This window comes from Marmota flaviventris, chromosome 2, assembly GCF_047511675.1.
Source record: "Marmota flaviventris isolate mMarFla1 chromosome 2, mMarFla1.hap1, whole genome shotgun sequence".
Taxonomy (NCBI): domain Eukaryota; kingdom Metazoa; phylum Chordata; class Mammalia; order Rodentia; family Sciuridae; genus Marmota; species Marmota flaviventris.
The window spans coordinates 188,769,452-188,784,719 of record NC_092499.1 but is presented as its reverse complement, the minus strand read 5'-3'; the positions used below and the strand labels follow the sequence as shown (position 1 = coordinate 188,784,719).

The window sequence follows — 15,268 nt, the reverse complement described above, 5'->3', positions numbered from 1 at the left end:
AGCTCTCTCCCTCCTCTGAATTTCCTCAGTTTCTCCTCTGAATTTCTTGGTATCTGCTTCTCTCTTAGGAAAGAATTCTTTAAACTTTTCATCAAGATTCTTTTATTACTTTTTTTAAAAAATTCTTTTCACTGTTTAATTGTGATTTCAATGGTACATGAACATTTATATAGTTTCCTTTTTTTTTTTTTTTTTTTTGTCTCCTCATCTCTAGCATTTTTGAAGCCAGTTATTTTACATGGATTAGTTTTTTGGGAACTAGGATGTTTGATTAGTGTATTTTAGTTTTATTTTATATTCCTTTATTTTTAATTTTTTAAATTTAAATTTTAACTTTATATATATTTTTTCTCCTGTTTTCCTTGATTCTCTCTTTTCTTCTAACAGCCAATCTCTATTGTTCTCTTTCAGTCTTCCTTTAATCTTTTACTTCTATCTTCTCTCCTCTTCCCTCATAATCATCACATCCTATATCACTTCTGTTCTCTCTCCACCATTTTTATCCACATTTTTATCCACATATATGAATACAAATGTGAATATATATGTAAAAATTTAAAAATATATAAGTAAAAATGTCCACCATTTGAAAATGTAAACCCTTTTGCAAACTTTTTGTTTTTATTATAGGCAATAACTGATCATATTGTTTCTGTTTATTGCAATAATTAACATTGTAGGCGTCATAGTAGGAACTATTTGGTTTAATGCTGTATATTGTTTGCATTGGTGGTTGTTATTATTTGTCTCCCCCTAAACAGTGAGGTACTGAAAACCTGCAGGGACACTATAAGTCCATAGGGAATAAACTCTACTGCCTCAGATCTAAACTATTAGATGGGTAGACACACAAACAACATGAAAAAGCAAGGGAACAAATCGCCTCAAGCAAACCAAGGAACTCCAGTAACAGAATCCATCAACACCACATTGGAAGAAATGTCAGAGCAGGAGTTTAGAATGTTCATAGTTAAATTGATCTGCAAAGTAAAGGATGGGTGTAAGAGAGCAAACACAGGTAGCAAAAGATCACTTCAATAAAGAGAGAGAGATTCTGGGGAAAAAAAAAAACAGAAATTCTTGAAATGAAGCAAACAATAAACTAAATTAGGAATTCAACAGAATGCATCACTAACAGACTAGATCACTTGGAAGACTAATCTCAGGCAATGAAGACAAAATATATAATCCTGAAAATAAAATTGACTACAGAGAGAAGATGTTAAGAAACCACAAACAGACTTTCTAAAAATTATGGGATAACATGAAACTACCAAATTTAGGATTTATCAGGATAGATGAAGGCCCAGATATACAAATCAAAGAACTGCACAATCTTTTCAATGAAATAATATCAGAAAATCTCCCAAATCTAATAAATGAAATGGGAAATCAAATACAAGAGGCCAACAGGAACCCAGTTGTGCAAAAATACAACAGAACCACATCAAGGCACATTATAACGAAAATGCCTAGCATACAGAATAAGAATAGAATTTTAAAGGCTGCAAGATAAAAACATCAGATTACATATAGAGGGAAACCAATATGGATCTCAGCTGATTTCTCAACCCAGGTCCTCAAAGCTAGGAGGTCCTGGAATAACATATTCCGAATTCTGAAAGACAATGGATGCCAACCAAGAATCCAATATCCAGCAAAATTAAGCTTCAGATTTGAAGATGAAATAAAAACCTTCCATGATAAACAAAAATTAAAAGAATTTGCTACCAGAAAGGTTGCACTTCAGAATATTCTCAACAAAATATTCCATGAAGATGAAGTGAAAAAAAAAAAGTGAAAATCAGAGAAAGGAAGAACTACACTAAAGGAATAATCAATTAATGGAGAAACTAATTCAAATTAAAAACTAGATCAAAATGACTGGGAACACAAATCATATCTCAATATTAACCTTGAACATTAATTGCCTAAAATCATCAATCAAAACACAGACTGGCAGACTGGATTAAGAAATAAGACCCAACAATATGCTATCTCCAAGACTTACCTCGTAGGCAAAGCATCCACATAATAAAGGTAGAAGGATGGATATGTCAAGAGCTTTGTAATGTTTTGAACAACCAAAAAAAAAAAAGGTAGAAGGATGGGAAAAACCATATCACTCACATGGACTGCATAAACAAGTAGGGGTTTCTATCCTCACGTCAGATAAAGCGGACTTCAAGCCAAAGTTAACCAGAAGAAACAAAAGAAGGACATTTCATACCGCCTAAGGGAATTGTACATCAACAAGACATAACAATCACAAATATTTATGCCCCAAACAACAGAGTATCTATGTACATCAAACACACCCTTCTCATCTTCAAGAATCAAATAGACCACAACACAATAACACTGGGCTTAAACATTTTTATCCACATATATGAATACAAATGTGAATAAATATGTAAAAATATACATGAAAATATTTAAATGGATATGGATTTGCATATAGTTATTTTTATTCTGAGATAGATATTTACAATTTTGGTAAGATATAGGATACAATTATGTAACTGAATACATATGAAAATTTATGGGTAGGATTTTGGTTGCCATTAGGATACATACATATATATGAATGTATACAAATATATATGAAATATATATGGGAAAATATATAGAGATATTCAAAATAATATTTATAATTCTTATTTAAAAGGCTCACAATTATGGACAGAGTTAGGTGTAGTTCTGAGTTATGGTTTTGGTTTAGAAACGGGTTACCTTTGGAACATATATATCAATATATATGAATATAAATATAGAAGTAATATTATATATCAAAACATATATATACTTTTATCTATGGATATTTTTAAGATAAGCGATATTGTTATATTACGTGTGAAATCTGGGTTATGCCTATGGAAATGAGTATATTTACAATTTGTTTTAGTTTAGTTTATGATTATGTAACTGATATATTTGAAAATGTATGAGTAGGAATTTGGTTGTGTTAGGGGTATATTCATATACATATATGAATATTCATATACGTATATGAATATATATAAACATATAAAGGAATATATATGTGAAATATTTTTTAAAAATGAAGAATAACATTTCAATCCAACAGAATATGTTTATTGTAGAAAACATGTTTACTCCTGAGCAGGTCTTATTCCTACACTAGACTGAGCTTCTTAAGGAAAGGATCTATGCCTAAATTTAGTCACATTTGTACATGAGGCACTTAGTAATATGGAAATACATAAATGAAAATAAACACCTTTTACTGAATGCTTACCACATACTAGGTAACTGTCCTACTGCCTTATATAAATCACCTCACTTTAATCTCCACAGGCTTCCCTGAGAGAGATCCCATGGTTACTCCAGGCACAGATCAGCTGAATCACCTGGTCAGCTAGGAACTGGTGCAATCTCTTGAAAGGAATGGATGAGTGAGTTCTAGCTACAGTTCCCCACTCTCCTAGTCCACACAGCCTCTGTAAAATGTAGTCAGCTCTTCTCGCTATCAAAGGCAAGTTATAGTTGTTGTGACATTTCAAACTCTCTAGCCACTACGCCAGAAAGCCTGGAAGCCCATGCTTTTCCTAGACAATTGAGAACCATATTGATATTTATAAATAAAAGTAGATTTTGTTATCTTTTCTGATTATTTTTCCATTTGCAATCATAATTTCTGATTGTTAAAAAAAAGGAAACTACAGAAGAATAGTAAAAAAAGGAAAAAAATCATCCATCATTTTACCACCCACATAAATCGGGGCACCTTCTAGTGTGCAGCCCCAGAGAAGGACCCACACTTAAACTCAAAATATTGTTTTGAAATCAGAAACTTAAAGTCATTTGGAGTGGGGAGGGAGGCAGTTTACCCCACCAAAGATAAGAAAGACATGTTTAATATGTTCGTTTGGGTTTTTAGAGTTTACCTGGCTGTTTTTCCTTTGGGGTTTGATGTTCTAAGGCTCCACTTCCTGGCCCCCTCTGGACTGCTAACGCAGTGTGTCCAAATGGTAGCAGATGAGGTAAGTAGGAGGGACAGCTGGAAGGAGAAGGGAAGCCTGACCCAGTGAGCATGCTCTTAGAAAATAGATTCCACACTGCTCTCACCCAGCCCCTCTTAGCCTTCGGTGGAACTGCTTCCCTCCAGCTAGAGACAGGTTTCAGATTGGGGCAATTACTGGAGAGACAGACTGCCACTTGAGCTAATTCTTCACAATGTGAGAGTCATTGATTTGTACAACTAAAAGAGCATGTAGTCTCCTTTTAGAGTGAGGAATGACAGCCCAGAAGGCGAGGGACTTTCCTGATGCTACACAGCCTAGAAGCAGTTCTATTGGTTTGAGGTTCTCATTTGCCACTGCACTTTGAAATTCTAATCTGATCAGCCCTTCCCTCTTGTTTTGGTTACTCAGATCTCAGATCAGGTGTCACTTAGTGAGGCCTCTCTGAGCCTAGTTAGTTCCCCATGCTCTTCTGGTCTCCTGGCACCTTCTGGGTCTCCTCTTACAACCTCAGCATGTTATTATAGGTACGAGCTCACCAGACGTGAGCTTCACAAGGTCAATCTTTCTCCTGGTCTTCTGATATGTCTAGTCTAAGTGCCTAGAATAATGCCTGGCACAGAATAGGAATCTCAATAACTATCTTCTAAACATGCATACACTTGGCACACGCAGACATCCTAGAAGTCCAAGCTTGAGGTAAAATAATAGTATATTTAAGAAAAAAAAAAAGCACCACTTCTTCTAAATACAAATCAGGTCTTCCCTCTAGGAGATGATCATTAGAGAAGGGATTTCATTTCAAATAATTTTCTAAAAAATAGAAGAAGTTCATAGCAGCATGATGATGGAAGCTGAGGTGCTCAGCACTGGGTCAAGAAAGCACCACTGGAAATGGGAAAGAAGCAGCTGTGTGGAAACCTGGGGAGACTCTGAGCCAGGAGATGGCGGAAATGGAGAAGAGGATTGAGAACCAGGGTGAAAATCAACGCATCCACAGAAGGTCCTGTGCCAGCCAGCTCCTCCCCATTCGGCCTGCAGCTCACAAAAGGCTGGCAGCTGTACTGAACCACAGGTAAAGGCAGAAGGCTCTTTAAATAAACTGAATGAGGAGCTTGGGGTAGCTAAGGCTTCCAGGGAGAGACAGGCCTCCTTACTGTGACACCTGAAGGACCCTCAGTCTAACTGCTGGTCCTGCTCACGTCCACTACCATTGGGTATAGAGAGCTTCCAGCAGCTTTCCAGGGGAGAGGCCTGTGGGGTAGACAACCAATTCCAGAGGAAACCAAGTCTATCATTAGTAACTCTTTCATTATTGATTATGAGTGGCCAAAAGAATGTATCACGGGGCATCTGAAAAAACCAACAACATGGCAAAGACTGAAATAAGAGAATACAAACTCTATAAAGGAAAAGAAAATCTGGACAAATGAGAAGCTTAAAAACATCTCATGTCTTTAGAAATTCTGAAGATATAATCTCCTAACCATGCAGATTTTAAAAGGGAAAAAAAAATCCTAAATTTCCAGAGAGGCAAACAGATTGTTTCAAAAGTGAAAAATCAGAATGGTCAACTTCTTCCTAGCAATACTGGTCCCTGAAGACCATGGAGCAATGCTTTCTTTCCATGAGGAAAGCTCAAAAGAAAATGTGTGGAACTCAGAATTCTATACTAAGCAGGGCGTGGTAACACATACCTGTAAGCCCAGTGGTTTGGGAGGCTGACGCAGGAAGATTGCCAGTTCAAAGTCAGCCTCAGAAACTGTAAGACCCTGTCCCAAAACAAAATATAAAAAGGTGCTGAGTATGTGGTTCAGTGGTTAAGTGCCCTGGGTTCAATCCTTGGTACCAAGAAAAAAAAAAAAAAAGAATTCTACACTCAACTAGGCAAGAGAAAGACATTTTGGACGTGCCAGGCACTGTTCTCTCAGGGTTCAGTCTCAGAAGGCAGGACTGAAAAAACAAGGGTGCAACCAGAGGGAGATGGAGGGAATGCAGGGAGTGGAGAACGGCTCTGGGAGCTGAGCTGCGCGACAGGCCTGGAAAGCACCACGGTAACTGGAGCAGGAGGACAAGAAGGCTCCAGGAGGAAGAACTGACTGACTCTCTCTCCCAGGTTTGATGAAAACACTATGGAAAGTCTAAGAGAAAGAGTGAACAGACTGAGCAGCAGGGAGAAAGAAAGCCACGCTTGTCAGAATAAGCACTGTGAAGAAAACAGGCACAGAGAACCGAAAAATAACTAGTGTGTACTGAGTGCACAGTAAACAATAGTTGCGATGTCATAACACGGAAAACACTGCCTCCTAGTTCAACCTGAAACTGTGAAATTGGGAGAAAAGGGGAAGGAAAAGCACAGTGAGTGTGGCTGTAAGTTTATAGAAAAGCTAAAGCCTCACATGTCACAGGTGATACCTGAAACTGACAAGTGAAGAAAGAGCAGTACCACCAGGCCTGATGGCACACGCCTGTTATCCCAGCTACTCTGGAGGCTGAGGCAGGAGGGGCACAGTTTGAGGCCAGCTTGGGCAATTTAGTGAGACCCTGTCTCAAAAAACAAACAAACAACAACAAAAAAAAAAAAAAAAAGAGAGAGAGAGAGAAGAAAACAAAAAGAAAAACAAGTACAGAAATTTGTAGCTTTGATTGCCTCTAACTGGAACAAAACAATATTTAGGTTAATCGGAGATCTTTGCTAATAATAAAGAATTTTTTTTTTAGAAAGAAAGAAAAAGAGAGAGAGAGAGGGAGAGAGAATTTTTTAATATTTATTTTTCAGTTTTCGGTTGACACAACATCTTTATTTTATTTTTATGTGGTGCTGAGGATCGAACCCAGCGCCCAGTGCATGCCAGGCGAGCACGTTACCGCTTGAGCCACATCCCCAGCCCATAATAAAGAATTTTTAATTATCTTATATGTGATGACAGTAGTATAGTTAATGTAAAGAAAAAAAAATTGGGGGGGACTGGGTTGTAGCACTGGTCTGCCACATGTGAGGCCGGGGTGCTATCCGCAGCACTGCAAACAAAAGGAGGTAATATAGTATAGAGAAAGGGAAGAACCAGGGAAGAAGTAAAAGCAGACACACAAACCCGTGGCCTCAGGGCGGGAAGGGTAAGGAGACTCATGCCTGGAGTTAGACCCAACTTTTTTTTAAGTTTTGATTAGAAATCATGTCCATGTATTTCTTGGATTTTTAAAGTTTTCCTATTATTATCAGGTATTGCAATCAGCTTTTAGAAGGCCTTTTTTGCTATTCCAACATTTATAATCTGAATGTTTTTTCAGAATCCTACAGCATCCTAAGTGAGTATCTCCACGTTAAGTTTAGTAATTGCTGCTACTGCCATTTAACTGTTGTGTGTCCTATCAGTATTTACATATGTTATTTCTAGTCCTTTGTTAACACTCTTGCAGAGCCAGTATCTGATATTCCCACTTTACAGATATAAAGACTGAGGCTGAGGGACAGAGTAGGCGGCCAGGCCCAGAGACCAGCTCGCAAGCCCTTTCCACTACCACTTCTCCTTCACATACCACTAGCTTGGTGTAGTCCACAAAGTACTTTTAAATTTTCTCATCAATCCCATGAAACAGGAGAAATAGGATATGCTCACTTGACAAATAAAGAAACCAAAGAAAAGTCAGGTAACTTGCCCAACCCAGGCTTCCTGATCCTCAATCCAGTATTCCGTCTACCATCCCTCAGCATCTATCCCCTTAACAACACAATATCCAATCATTCACTGCCTCCTTAAGACCTTTGACACAAGAGTCACTATAAATGAATAAAGTTGAAGCAGGAATGGGGGGGGGGGGACACTCACACACATTGAGAGTTATTTTTTCCAAAGGAAATCCAATAATAAACCATGTAATGTCCTCAGTTGCTCCATCAGCATGTTGCCCAAGTGCTCAAAGGGGCTCTGGAAATGCCAGCAGCCGGCCGCCTGGCATCCAGCTCATCAGCTGTTGGCACAGGCAGCCCGCAGCAGTTCCCTCAACCAGTACCGCTCTTTTTGGCTTCAAAAGAAAGAAACGAGCCATGCGTGCTTCTGCCCTGAAAAGACAACGTCTGTGCCTCCTGAATCTACTTTAGTCAACAGCCATGTGGCCCCAGGCTTTTAACGGTTGCCAGGAATCTCAGCTCAGTACTGCTCAGCTCAGAGGCAAATACATGAAGCTCTACAACAGGCTGGGCAGGAGGGGGAGCCAAAAATGGGAAATGAAAGGGTGAACACCTGACCCCAGTCAACTCAAGTCCTAGCTAGCTGGCTGCTCTGCCAGGAAGAGAATCAGCCCAAGATTTGGGCCCAAGCATCTTGGCCTGGTGTGGGATGCTGCTCCAGCCTGTTCTGCATGTGCACAGCCAAGCAGCAGCCAGGGGAAGAGGCTGTTTACTTGAGTTCAAACTATTTATAGCACCAGCAATCTGCACATATTTGGATGACAAATCTCTGGGCTTCAAGTGAGCCGTGCTTTGCTCCTGGACAATTTCACCAAACACATTCCCTCCCCACGCCACCCCCAGGCCCCTTGCTAACACATGTTGCCCTCGGGATGTTTTATTTAAGCTGCTGAGTTTTAAAAGATTATAAAAAGAAATCACATTTTAAAAACATGTGACTTCCATTTACCTATGAGTTTGAACTACATATTATTTTCTTTAAGATTTCAATCAGAAATTAAATTCTGATATATGTATATTCTTTAAAAATATACAACTATTCCATAAATGAACCAAATAGTACCTGAGTGGTGTCTGGAATTCAACATGTACTGAGCTGTGACGCTGCCATATCTGCTCAGGACCTACACTCAGAACGTTTCTTATGGCACAGGATGATAAAAGACTCTCAAAATTGAGATCCACAGACAATATGTAATTGCGTACACATTCCACACGTACAGCACAAGTCTTATCACCCACCGATTCCAGGGCAGAAGCAGTTGGAGTACATGGGTGGGACAGTGTCCTGTGCCCTCACTGTATGCCACACAGAAGAGCTGGACGAGGACCAAAAGATGGGCAGAGTCTATTTGGTTTTAACTCCCAAAAGGTGGTAGAATCTTGCCAATCAATTTGTTTGGAAAAACCAGCCTACCTCTAAAAGCTGTCTTGTTTTTATAGCAAAGCAATATCAGGCCAACTCAGGCACGGACTAATTCTGAAGAAGAGAAAGTGGTTGTTAACCAGCACATCAGTGGGCTACAATGTTGAGGCTTGCAGCCCTGGCACACAATGCAGGCAGGGGCTGGCACAGAGAACAAGGCCAGGGAGCGAGGAGAAAGGTGTACAGTGTCACGGTGATGCCAGAGATGCTGGGCAACCGTTTATGGAGAGGCAACAGAAGGATTTCTCAGAAGCACTTCCTTGCTTCCTGATCTCTCGCCTTACATTATAATGAAGACAAATGGAAAGGTCCCTAAGACAATCTTTCCACCACCTTCCTTTTTAAAGAATAGTACTAGTGAGAATGAAGAAAGCAGCAGGTCTACCCATACACAGAGGGAACGGAAATGATTTAAAAATCTTTTTCAGGTCAATTTGCCTCTACTATACTGACCAAAACAAATAAATAAATAAATAAATAAATAAAAGGAGGGGTAGTCTGGGGATTGAACCCAAGGCCTTGGACACACTGGGCACACCGTCTACCATGTTTTAGGTAGGAATTCAGGGTCGCCATGATGGCAGAAGCAGAGAACATGCCACTTAAGGATAAGACAGGGAGATGAGTCATCTGTCCCTGTTTACAAAAAGTCTCATTACCGTGACAACTCCCACTACTGAGGACTCCTGGCCCTTGATAACTCTCTCAACAGGTTCAGTTTTCTGAAATAACCAATGGGAGAAAGTGGACAGTATTCTAATTAAGTTCCTAGAGTAACAAATGGGGGGAGATTGGACACTATTCTAATCAGCCATCATGAGGTAAGCATGGGAGCCAATGGGGTAAGATCCCCATCAGTCTGTTTAGGGAAGAGAATGCCTCCAGGCTCCCGCTCCATAGAAAACACTAATTTCCAGACCTGGAGTCCTTGAGCACCCTACCCTTTCCCTGCCCCCTACAGAGTGCTACTTTCACCTTCAACTTCAAGAAATCTGTACTCTGCCTGCGGCTTTTATGTATCTTGCTGAATTCTTTGTTCAGGACACCAAGGACCTGGACCCCAACTCGACACCCTGACTATAACACGGTGAACTATATTTCCCAGTTACCAAAATTATTATCTCATTTGGTCCTGAGGATGGAACCCAGGGCCTCACACATGGTAGCAAATGCTCAGCCCTGAGCTACATCCCCAGCCCAGTATAGAATGTTTGATCTCATGATTCTATTTCCAGAAATTCTAGGAATACAAGAATATCCTTATCATTCAGACCTTAGCTAAAATGTCAATTCTTCAGAAGGACTTCCTCAACCCACCTAAACTAAGATGAGCACCCAGCCACCTGTCACATCACTTTGTCGGTGTAACACTGCCAGTTTTCTTGTTCATTCATTTACTGCCAGTATCTCACCACTACCTCCCTATTCCATATTAAAATGTCAGTTCTGTAAGGAGTATGGTGTTCTTCCTAGGTACTGGACACTAGCCAAGGAGGCTGCATGCATCATCTCATTTAATCCTTGTGGCCACACCAGGTTTCTGTTATCATCCCATTTCGTTTCATTTTTCATTGGTACTGGGGATTGACTGAACTCAGGGGTACTCTACCATTAAGCTACACCCCCAGCCATTTTAAAATTTATTTTGAGAGACAGGGTCTCACTAAATTGTCAAGGTTGGCCTTGAGAGCGATCTTCCTGCCTATGCCTCCTGAGTTGCTGGGATTACAGGTGTGTACCACTGTGCCCAGCTGCCATCCCATTTTAGAGATGGTCAAACTGAGGCACAGTTTAAGTCTAGTTAGGCCATTGAAACGCAGAGGGGTGTATTACCACTGAGCTACATCCCAAGCCCTTTTTATTTTTTTGTTTTGAGACAAGGTCTCACTAAATGGCCAAAGATGGCCTTGAAGTTGTGATACTCCTGCCTCAGGCTCTGGAGTCACTGGGATTACAGGTGCTTATCACTACACCAGGCTGGCTCCTGTTAATTTTGCATATATAAGAGAATGGAAGAATCAGTCCATGGAAGAATGGAAGAATCTCTAGAGTGATCACACTGTTAGTTATTTTTCATTTTCCTATTGATACTTCAAATTTTGTTACAAAGCATTATTAAGAATTTTTTTTCAGTTGTAGATAGACACAATACCTTTATTTTATTTATTTTTTATATGGTGCTAAGGATCGAACCCAGTGCCTCACACATGCTCCACCACTGAGCTCAATCCCAGACTCACAAAGCATTATTTTTATAGTGTAGTATTTACTTCTACAAAAGTAAAAAAATATCAAAAGTTATTTTTAAGTTCTTGGACAATGCACATCAAGCACTACAAATATGTGCGCACTCTGACTTGTATATGAGGGAGACATTTATAGCAGAACTATTTATAATCAAGAAAAAAAAATGAAAACAATTGAAATATCAAACACATTGCCTGGCCCAACAGGCAAGAAGGTTTCCAGGGTCCTGCTTCTCTCCCAGTCTTCAGGGCAGGCCCAGAGGTGTGCTGTTGCTGCCCCCATACCTGCCTGACTTGGGAAGGTGCACAAGCAGCACACACTGGACAAAGACCTCGCAGGAGAGTGGGTGGGAAGCCCTTGAAGCTGCATCTAAAAATGGGAGGAAATGAGCTCTAACCTCTGCTCAGGTACCTCAGCCCTTAGGCAAGCTTCTTGATGGCAGGAATGACCAAGACAGGCATGAGGACCAAGGAAGGGAAAGGAGCAAAGTAGATCCTGCAAGAAGAAAAGAAAAAGAAAACAGAAAGAAGAAAAAGTTATGAATTTTAGAAAAGCAAGATGCAGATGGTACAGAGTGTGAGACAGGATTCTGTAAGCAGGAAATTCCCTGAGCAGCCTCTGAGCTCCTGAGCCAGAAGAACTCTCCTTCTGAAAGCTCTGATGAGACAATCACAGAACTGGAGAAACCCCAGAATTTTCTTTTTATTTCCTGCTACTAAGTGTATTGCTCCTGGCAGCTTGATGATCCCTACATACCCAGTGGATTTCAGTACCATGAAATAAAACTTGGAAAACAAGGATATCAGTCCATGAAAAAAACTAAAGGTAACTTGGAACTAAATGTTACCAATACTGTGATTTACAACGGAGATCATTTATTAAAAAACTGCCAAGAGGCTACTGTGTCCACAGATGAAAACCCAGAGCCAGGAAAAACTCCAAGCCTGAAGCAGGGATGTCTGTTTAAAGAATCAGACTGGCAAAAGATAAAAGGGACCCTCCCCTTCCCCTTGCAGAGAACAAAACCTGCTGGCCCAGAGATAAGAAGACCCCACAGATACTTAAGTCAAAATCTTAAAAAGTCCCCAAAAGGAAAGCAAAAAGAAAAGATGATACACTTGAAGATAAATTTAACCGCACAAATAAGAAACAGCAGGGGCAACTGGATCACTCCACTTAAGAGACAGGAGAAGCTGCCAGAACATTCATTAATAGCGGCTTCAAAGAAGGAAATCAGATGGGACAGTAACTTCTTCCTGCACATGCCCTCAGAGGAGAAGCTTGTAAGACGGGAATAACAACAAGAAGACTTCTGTGTGGGCTGGATATGTTGCCCATGTTCCAAGAAGAGAAGAGGAATAAAGTTCTGCCTGAATTATGGTGCCTACAATTTTTAGTGCCCAACTACAAATTCTATATTTACAAATATTAGCTGGATAATTCCAATTTTGTTGACTCAACTTACAGAGAAGGCTGTGATCTTTCAGTATCCATTAGTTTCTGGCCATATTCCAAGATTATCCACATGCATGGCTAAGAGCTTATTGGATTCCTTCCTTCCTTTCTCTCTTTAATTTATTTATTTATTTAGTCATTTGGTACTGGGAATCGAACCCAGTGGCACTGAGCTATATCCCCAGTCCTTTTTATTTTTTGTTTTGAGACAGGGCAAGTTAACAAATACAGGCTTACACCTCACATCAAAAATAGCTGCAGGTGACTCTATCTACAGACTCAAATGCACAAATACGAAACCATGTAAGTACCAGAAAAACACACAGCACACTTTATAACCACACAATGGGGAAGGCCTTTCCAAGTATGAGAGAAAATATTGACAAAGTCAATCACATATAAGTAAAAATATTCTGCATGGCAAAAATCATGATCAGTGAAGTAAAAACCAAAAGTTAACCTGGGGAAAATTGTATTCTGTCTCAACAAATAGCTTACTTCCTTAATCTATAAAGAACTCCTGAGAAATTGATGAAGAGCCACAATCAAAAAGCTTGATTCCAAGCCCTCTATGAGTCACCCCAGCTGGCAGCACAGACAACACTGGAATAGAGGAGCCATTCTCATTGTGCCTGGTCCAAATTCCCAACCCACAGAACTCCTGGAATTAAAAATGACTGTTTTAAGCCACAAAATCTTGGTTTATTCTACAATAGTAAGTAGAATATTGGATATTGCATTGCTAATACATAATTTAGAATTTTTCATACTCATAAGTAAAATGGTGCCTGTGAATTTTTCTTCCTCATAAAGTCACTGCTGAATACTAAAATTTTGCTGATCTCTTTTTCTGTTCCCAGGAAGTATGTGTGTAATATTAATTCTTTCTCTTTTAAATGCCTGGTATAGGGCTGGGGATGTAGCTTTGATAAGAGAACTTGTCTAGCATGTGTAAGACCCTGGATTCAATCTCCATACCACAAAAAAATAATCATAATATTAACATAATATAAAATAAAAGCTTGGTATAACTTTCTAATGAAGCCACTTGGTCTAGACTTTTCTTCCCTAAGGGAAGATTTTAACTGCTGATTAAATTTTTGTTAATAATTGTATTACTAACAAATTTATCTATTCACCTAAATTTTCAAAAATTTTGGTTTAAAATCATTCACATTATCTTATTAATCTTATTATTTTGTTAATGACTATGTACTCTTTTTCACTCTTTGTGTGTGTGTGTTTGAGAGAGAGAGAGAGAGATAATGGGGATTGAACCCAGGGGTGCCCTATCACTGAACTACATCCCCAGGTCTTTTTATTTTTTATTTTGATACAGGGTCTCAATAAATTGTGGAGAATGGCCTCAAACTTGCAATCTTCCTGCCTCAGGCTTCCAGATAGATTAGATTACAGGTGTGCACCATTGCGTCTGGCCTTCTCACCCTTAATATAAGTCATCCATGTTCCTCCTTTTCTTCCTTCCTTTTTTTGATCAACACCATCAGAGAATTACCATTTTTATTAATTTTTTTTCCAAGAACAAACCATTGGCTTCACCAATATTCTGTATTTTACATTTGCTTTATCTATATTTATACTTCACTAATTACTACTCTTCTCATTACTTTCCCTTTATTTTCTTTAGAAGTATTTTGTTGAGCTTTTTTAGACTTCTTAAGATGATTGCTTGTTCAGTTCTTAGTCTTCCTTCTTTTCTAATATACGCACTTAATTGAGGCTATACATATTTGAATTTGTGAATTCATGTCTTTCAACTGTTCTGGGAAATCTTGAGCTATCACTCTCCACACATTGCTTCTGTGCCATTCTTGCTCCTCTCCTCCTATAATTCCATTATACACAGATTAGACCTTCTCACGGGGTCCTCTTACTTCTCTTACCATCGTTTCTGCATTTTATACATTTTAAACTCCTGGTAGTATATTCTAAATAATTTTCTTCTAATCTATCTTTTGTTTACTATTTCTTTCTTCAGCTATAAAATCTGCTTTTAAACCTTCCACTGTGTTCTCATTGTTAGTTATGTTGTGGTTACTTTTCTAGAATGTGTATTTTTGTCATTTTTAAAATGTCACTTTTGACAGTATCTACTTTTCTTTCAAAATAAAAAATACTCTTAGCTCCCATTTCTTTCTTTCTTTTCTGGCAGGATTGAATCCCTGGACAGTCTCGAATTTGTGATCCTCCTGCCTCAGCCTCTCAGTCACTAGGATTATAGGCATACACCAACACACCTGATTTGGCTTCTATTGCTTCTTGAAAATAAATGTAGTTGTTTTATAGTCTAAAATTCCTAAATCTCATGACTTTAAGGATGCTTTTGTTATGTATTGTTTGTGCTAATTCTTTTCATAGTATTTTATTTTCTTGTAAACCTTTTTTTTCCTATTAAAAAAAAAAAAAAAAGGAGAAAAAAAATACTCAGAGGACAAGCACAATGGC

The 15,268-nt window shown here is 39.0% G+C and overlaps 1 protein-coding gene across 3 annotated transcripts in view; it reads right to left on the bottom strand.

Annotated features, from left to right (window-relative positions):
- Pkig (cAMP-dependent protein kinase inhibitor gamma) overlaps nucleotides 1–15,268 on the bottom strand; it is an 86,545-nt gene that overhangs the window by 40,452 nt on the left and 30,825 nt on the right. Inside the window, exon 1 of one of the 3 annotated variants that reach the window (XM_071608952.1) lies at nucleotides 5,681–5,759. The exons of the other annotated variants lie outside the window; for them this stretch is intronic. The gene's annotated coding sequence lies outside the window, so the exon portion shown is untranslated. Of the gene's footprint in view, nucleotides 1–5,680; nucleotides 5,760–15,268 lie in introns of those variants that run through there. 3 annotated transcript variants of the gene reach the window in all.